Source organism: Hevea brasiliensis, chromosome 7 (genome assembly GCF_030052815.1).
Source record: "Hevea brasiliensis isolate MT/VB/25A 57/8 chromosome 7, ASM3005281v1, whole genome shotgun sequence".
NCBI classification, from domain to species: domain Eukaryota; kingdom Viridiplantae; phylum Streptophyta; class Magnoliopsida; order Malpighiales; family Euphorbiaceae; genus Hevea; species Hevea brasiliensis.
In genome coordinates, this window is record NC_079499.1 from 26,217,874 (window position 1) to 26,226,196 (window position 8,323).

Sequence of the window (8,323 nt, forward strand, 5' to 3'; positions counted from 1 at the left end):
ATCACCGGATTTTCACCGATGCTATTTTCTGCATGGCTACATCGCCTCGCCCAACTATTTCTCTGATAATGTGGTAGTGCCTTTCTATGTGTTTGGATTTTTGGTGAGACCTTGGTTCCTTAGCCTATATGACTGCTCCATTATTGTCATAGTGTAGTGGAACTGCTGACTCAATGGAAGGAATTACTATAAGTTCTGTCATGAACTTCTTTATCCAAACAGCTTCCTTTGCAAAGATCTCGATGCAAAGAATATACTCAGCCTCTGTAGTGGAATCTGCAGTTGTGCTCTGTTTGGAACTCTTCCAATTGACTGCACCTCCATTACAAATGAACACATATCCAGAGGTAGACTTTCTATCATCGATATCTGATTGGAAATCATAATCAGTATAACCATCCAATTACAAGTCTCCACCTCCATAAATCAAGAATAAATCCTTAGTTCTTCTCAAGTACTTAAGGATATTCTTGACAGCTATCCAGTGTTCCAAACCTGGATTGGATTGATACCTACTAGTCAAACTAACAGCATATGCGATATCCGGCCTAGTACACAACATTGCATACATTAAACTTCCAATAGCCGAAGCATATGGAATCCTGGCCATCTTATCTCTTTCTTCAGGTGTCTTTGGAGACATCTCTTTAGAAAGGTGGATGCCATGTCTCACTGGTAACAATCCTCTCTTGGAATCAAGCATGTTAAACCTCTTTAACACCTTTTCCAAGTATAGACTTTGGGATAAACCAATTATTCTTTTCGCTCTATCTCTATAGATGTGAATCCCAAGAATATAAGTTGCCTCCCCTAAGTCTTTCATGGAGAATGTATTTAACAACCATACCTTTATAGTTGTCAACATACCTGTGTCATTACCCATCAACAGTATGTCATCCACATATAAGACAAGGAAAGTGATAGCACTGTGACTAACCTTCTTATATACACATGGCTCATCCTCATTTTTGATAAAACCAAAGGATTTAATGGCTTCATCAAAACGGATGTTCCAACTCCTCGAAGCTTGTTTCAACCCATAAATGGATCGCTTTAGCTTGCATACCTTGGAACCATCTTGGGATTGAAAACCCCTAGGTTGTTCCATGAAAATGTTTTCTTCAATGTATCCATTGAGAAAAGCTATTTTGACATCCATCTACCAAATCTCATAATCATAGTATGCAGCTATTGCTAATAAAATCCTAATTGATTTAAGCATGGCAACAGACAAGAAAGTCTCCTCATAGTCGACTCCTTGCCTTTGGCGAAACCCTTTCGCTATTAGCCTTGCCTTATAGGTCTCTATCTTTCCATCAGAACTAATTTTCTTCTTGAAAACCCATTTGTTGCCTATAGGTACAATACCTTTAGGTGGGTCAACAAGATCCCAAACTTGATTCTTATACATGGAATCAATCTCGGATTTCATAGCATCAATCCATTTTGAAGAGTCTATATCTGATATAGCTTCTTCATAGGTAAGTGGATCATCTCCATGATCTACTTCTTCATGAGTAGACAACTCTTGTTCTTCTTCATGAAGAAAACCATATCTCACTGGTGGGTGAGATATCCTGGTTATTCTACGAGGAACAGCTGTAGACGTTTCATCAACGGGCATAGGTTGACTAGATGGATCTATATCCATCTGATCTGTTGGTTGGTCAGAATTCTCCAATTCTAACTCTATTTACCTTCCTTTTCCTCCTTCTTGAACAAACTGTTGTTCAAGAAATATGGCATCTCTACTTATCACAACCTTTTGTGAAGTAGGCAAATAAAAATAATATCCAAAACTATCTTTTGGATATCCAACAAATCGACCTTTTCTCGATCCGTCTCCAATTTATCAGTGTTCAGCTTTTTGATATAAGCTGGACAACCCCAAATCTTAACATGCTTAAGACTTAGTTTTCTTCCATGCCATATCTCATAAAGTGTGGAAGAAACTGATTTTGATGGAATCCTATTCAGAATATACAAAGCTGATTCTAATGCAAATCCCCAAAAGAAGATTGGCATATCAGCATAGCTCATCATACTACGTACCATATCCAATAGGGTATGATTTCTCCTTTCAGATACACCATTCAGCTATGGCGTTCCTGGAGGAGTCAGCTGAGAAACAATGCCATGCTCTCTCAAGTATTCATCAAATTCAGTACTCAAATATTCACCTCCACAATCTAATCGAAGAGCTTTAATACTCTTTTCTGTTTGATTTTCTACTTCATATTAAATTCTTTAAACTTTTCAAAGGATTCATGTTTGTATTTCATCAAATACAAATACCCAAATCTTGATTTATCATCAGTAAAGGTAATAAAATAATGAAAGCCCCCTCTAGCCATTTCTTTAAATGGACCACATACATCACTATGTATTAGCTCTAAAATATTTTTAGCTCTTTGCCCTTGTCCAACAAAGGGTGATCTAGTCATTTTGCCCTGAAGGCAAGATTCACAAGCTGGAGTAAGCTCAGAGCCCAATGAGGATATAATCCCCATTTTCTCTAGTTTTGCAATCTTATCTTCTGCAACATGACATAACCTTAAGTGCCAAATATATTTTAAACTTGAGTTGGTTTTTACCATGGCATTGCATTCTTTTAGATCACTTGTATTCAATTTGTGTTTGTTACTATTATCCAAATAATAAAGACCATCATTCAAATAACCCGAACCAACATATTTATTTCCAAAATAAATATTGCAAACATCATCTGTGAACTGAAATTCATAGCCATTTCTAGTCAAACTAGATATAGAAATGATGTTCTTAAAAGCATCAGGTACATATAAAATATTATCCAAATACAAAACATGTCCAAACATGTAAAAAGATTTAGATCCTATGGCTAAAGCTTCAACAGTTGAGCCATTGCCAATCCGAACTCTAATATCTTGAGAACGTAAGCTGCTGCTATTTGCTAGTTCCTGCATATCATTAGAAATGTGAGAACTGGCACCAGTATCTAAAACCTAAGCTGTAGATGAACTATGAGTATTATTAGAATCTTAATAACAAGATATGGACATACCTTCCAAAGGTGTATCCTTCTTATCCTTCAGAAAAGCAAGATACTCTGGACAATTCCTTTTCCAGTGCCCATCCTTTTGGCAGTGGAAACACTTTCCTTTGCCTCCATCAACTTTAGTCTTCCTTTTTTATTTAGCTATTTTCTTGGAAGGACCAAGAATCTGAGGTTTCTTTTTCTTATTGCCCTTTTTCTTGTTGGACTTTCCAGCAGAAGAAGATGCAATCAAAGCTACCTCTTTTTCTTTATTGCCCGACATATTCTTTTGGGCAATAACCAGTATGTTGAGTAAACTAGCTAAGGTGCATTCCTATTTAGTCATATGGAAAGTTGTCACAAAATTCCCAAAAGACTCAGGAAGGGACTAAAGGATCAAATCCATCTGTAGTTGGAAATCCATGTTGAAGTCAAGATGTTCCAACTGCTCAATCAGCCGAATCATCTTATGGACATGATCCCCAACATTCTGTCCCTCAGACATCCTCATACAGAATAGCTGTCTAGATATCTCATACCTAGCATTCCTGCTGTGCTCACCATACAACTCTTGTAGGTGAAGGAGGATCTCACTCGCACTCAACATGTTCTCATACTGCTTTTGTAACTCATTACTCATGGAAGCAAGCATGTAACACTTAGCTCTCATATCATGCTCCTTCCACTTATCCAAAGTTTCATGTTCCTCTTGTGTGGCCTCTGGAGGTAAGGGACCAGGAACATTTGAATCTAGAACATATCCTATATGTTCAAGGTTCAGGACAAGTTTCAAATTTCTTAGCCAATTAGACAGATTAGGTCCTGTCAACCTATTGCGATCAAGTATGCTTGCAAGGATATTGGATGGTGGTGGTTGTTCTGTGCTCATTTTTATCAGAAAACTAACTGTAGGAAATAACCAGATTATATAGTAAATGTATCATATAATTAACCAAAATGATTATGGTCTTTTAATCAAATTGGTCCTCCCACTAACTTAGCGAATCCTACACTTCCAAAGTAAAAAACGGAAATCCTAGTTGGATGGATTTGTGACACCCCTTACCCGTGTACAGTATACCCGAGTAAGTAATGTCACACGGTGTATCGGCACACTCTAATATTCCTCAATTAATTTATATCATGCTTTTGCATATAATTTATGAAATACAATTTATTTAAGCCATTTATCAAAAGTATTATTCATTTAAGGTTCCGAAAATTTTAAAGAAAATCCGGCGGAGTACCGGCTAAAAATGGAGAAAACCGTTCTTCGGAACCTGTGAAAACACTTCCAAATAATTTTCAAACAAACCCAACTTCAATTCATCAACAGAGTCTCAATATCAAAAACTCAACAATATTTCTCAATTTCCGTTCTCAATAGCCTTTTCATTTCTTAAACATCCATTTCTCAGGGTTCTCATATATATATATAACAATTAAAAGCTCAAATTACTTCCATACATAACCATAAATCTTTATTATTTACATGAACCTCAAAATACATTACATAATCCCAAATACATATGAGAAAATAAAAATTTAATTACAAAATGACAAAATGACACCTAGTGCCCTACCAATGCACTGCAGGTAGTGAGGTGAAACGGACACTGTGCAGATCTGCAGGATGAACTCACCCAGTCTGCGGTCTACTGGGCTCACGATCAGGATCTCCAGTACCTACGCGTGGCAAAAGCAACGCGCTAAGCAATAATGCTTAGTGGTGCAATAATATAATAAAAGAAAATAGCAAGAAAACGAATATATAGTAAATGTGTATGATTCATTTGTTTAGTATGGTTATATATACATTAATTCAGTAACTTTGTTCACTTTCATTCATTTGGTTGCCCAAGTAACCTACACTAGACGCATCGGATCGATAACGGGTAAACCGCACCGGGTATCAAGTACTCGCCGTCACACTATCGGTCACATATGCATCTCCCGGCAGTACAATGAGCTAACAAGTCGCAAATATATCGTGCACAAGGCCAAAGCTCAATACAAAGTCGAATGGCTAAAAGCCATAAAATCACGAATGGCATATTGCCATGTGCGATCGCTAATCGAACCCTATTGGCATGCCAAACTATCCAAACCAATCATGTTAGGTATACTAGGGCATTTGAAACTTTTAAATTCTTCAATTTGTGAATTTCAAATTTTTAGTGTCACTATTCATCTTATTGGTCAACAAAAATGTTGACTTTTAAAATAAAAATATGTACATTGACTTTGGCACTCCCAATATACCACATTTGGCATTCCAAACTTGTTGGCATTAAGCATTTATACCATTTCAAAGTTTAAACCAACACAAGCAGAATTTTCAGTTTTGGTGAGTCAACTTCACTGTTCCATTGGACATCACATCGTGGAAATTTGAAGAAATGTAAAACATGAAAGTTGTTCCTTATTTTGTCTAGTTGAATTTATTTTTTTGAATCACTCCATTTGGAGTTTTGTAGCTCCAGATATGGCTCAAAAATCACAGCTGGCCGGATTGCCAATCTGCAGAATTGACCATATCTACAGTAACAGGAACAGTAAATTTCGTGTTATTATTATCATTTCAGTTCAGTATGTGTATTTGTTTAATTGGTTTCAATTGTTTACCTGGATTACTCTTTCTGATTGCCCATCCGTCTGAGGATGGAAAGCTGTGCTGAAGTGGAGTTGTGTACCCAAGGACTCATGCAACTTCTTCCAAAATCTCGATGTAAACCTTGGGTCTCGATCAGATATGATGGAAAGTGGGTTTCCATGCAGTCTAACTATCTCACTGATATACAATTCTGCTAACTTCTCCAGTGAGTAGTCAGTTCTAACTGGCAGAAAGTGTGCTGACTTGGTCAATCTATCCACTATTACCCATGCTGCATCATGTTTCTTCTGGGTGAGAGGTAGACCACTTACAAAATCCATGGTGACCCGATCCCATTTCCATTCAGGTATGCGTATAGGTCAGAGCAAACCCGATGGAACTTGATGTTCGCCTTGACTTGCCGACATGTCAAGCATTTAGTCACATAGTCACTATGTCCTTCTTCATACTGTGCCACCAATATCAAGCTTCAGATCATGATATATCTTTGTACTTCACAGGTGCATAGCATATACACCGTGTGTGCCTCTTTTAGAATACCGCCTTCAATTCCCCATCATCCGTACACAGTCTTCCTTTGTAGTACAGACACCCATCTGCTTTCACCCCATAGTCAGTTGCTTTTCCCTCTGAGATCTTGCTCATAATAGCCATTAACGTTTCATCTGCCTTTTGCCCATCTAAAATCTGTTGTAGCAGGTTTGGCCTCACTTGCAACTCAGCCAAAATAGTTCCATCTCGAATAAAAGTTAGACGGGCATTCAATGATCTCAAAGCTGTCATGGATTTTCTGCTCAAAGCATCAGCAACTACATTTGCCTTCCTGTGATGGTAGTCAATTACACAATCATAGTCCTTCAAGAACTCAATCCATCGCTCTGTCTAAGGTTGAGCTCCTTCCGAGTTGGCAAATATTTTAGGCTCTTGTGGTCTGTAAATGTAGCACTTTTCACCATACAAGTAATGCCTCCATATCTTCGGGCAAAGATAATTGCTGCAAGCTCTAGATCATGGGTAGGGTAATTGCTCATGTGGCCTTAGCTGCCCTGGAAGCATAAGCGACAACCTTCCCCTCTTGCATCAATACACACCCTAACCCATTATGAGAGGCATCACTGTAGACCACAAAGTCCTTTCCTGACACTGGCTGTGTTAACACTGGTGCCTCTGTCAACATAGCCTTCAACGTCTCAAAACTAGTCTGACACTTGTCATTCCAACAAATCTAACATTCTTATGTAATAACTTGGTCATTGGAGCAAATATTAGAGAAAATCCTTCACAAATCTTCAGAATACCCAAATAGCCCCAAGAAGCTTCTCGACCTCGCTTGTATTCCCGGGAGGCTTCCATTCCATCATCGCTTCTATTTTCTTGGGATCCACCTAATCCCATCACCGACACTATGTGTCCAAGGAATGCAATCTCATTCAACCAAAAGTCACACTTGGACAACTTAGCATACAGACTTCTTTTCTCTCGTGGTTTGCGTAACAATCATCAAATGCTCATCATGTTCTTCCCTGGTCTTGGAATACACCAAAATATCATCAATAAAGACCACTACGAACCGATCTAAGTGTGGATGGAAGATACGGTTCATAAGGTTTATGAATGCCGCTGGTGCATTTGTTAAGCCAAAGGGCATCACTAGGAACTCATAATGCCCATATCGGGTCCTGAATGCAGTCTTTGGCACATCTCGCATCCTTCACCCTCAATCGATGATATCTCGATGCGAGATCAATCTTGGAAAACACTCCTGCTCCCTTCAACTGATCAAACAGATCATCAATTCTAGGCAACGGATATTTGTTCTTCACAGTCACTTTATTCAACTGCCGGTAATCGATGCATAGTCTCAAAGTCGCATCCTTCTTTTTTCACAAACAGCACTGGAGCTCCCCATGGTGACACACTGGGGCGTATGAACCCCTTATCAAGCAACTCTTGCAACTGAGTTTTCAACTCCTTCAATTCAGTAGGTGCCATCCTATAAGGAGCAATGGAAATGGATCTTTGTGCCGGCAGTGTCTCAATAGCAAATTCAACTTCCCTTTCTGGTGGCAAACCAGGCAACTCTTCAGGAAATACCTCTGGGAAGTCTCTCACTATGGGTATGTCACTCAAGTTTGGCTTAGCCTACCTAGTATCCACCACATGTGCTAGGTAGGCTTCACAGCCTTTTCTCATCATTCTTCTTGCAACTGTGGCTGAGATGACATTGGATAAGAAATCTGTCCTTTCCCCCACAACTGTGATCTCATTACCCTCTGAAGTTTTTAGATAAATTCTCTTCAATTTGCAATCAACTATTGCCTGATGACGTGACAACCAGTCTATTCCCAAAATCACGTCAAACTCATGGAAAGGCAACTCAATCAGGTCTGCCAAGAATTCATACCCCTGAATCCTCAACGGGCAACCCTTGTATACTTTGTTCACTACCACACTGTGGCCCAATGGATTAGTGACCAAAATGTCTTGGTCACTCTCCCCTACCAATATCCCCCTTTCTACGGGTAGGTTGATGCAAATGTAGGAATGAGTGGATCCTGGATCCACCAATGCATGCACAGGTGTAGTGTAGAGGGAGAACGTACCCCTGATGACGTCCGGGGCATCTTGCTCCTCCTGAGCTCTCAAGGCATAATTTCTGGCAAGTGGTCTGTTATCTGGCCTCTCTGCTGGCT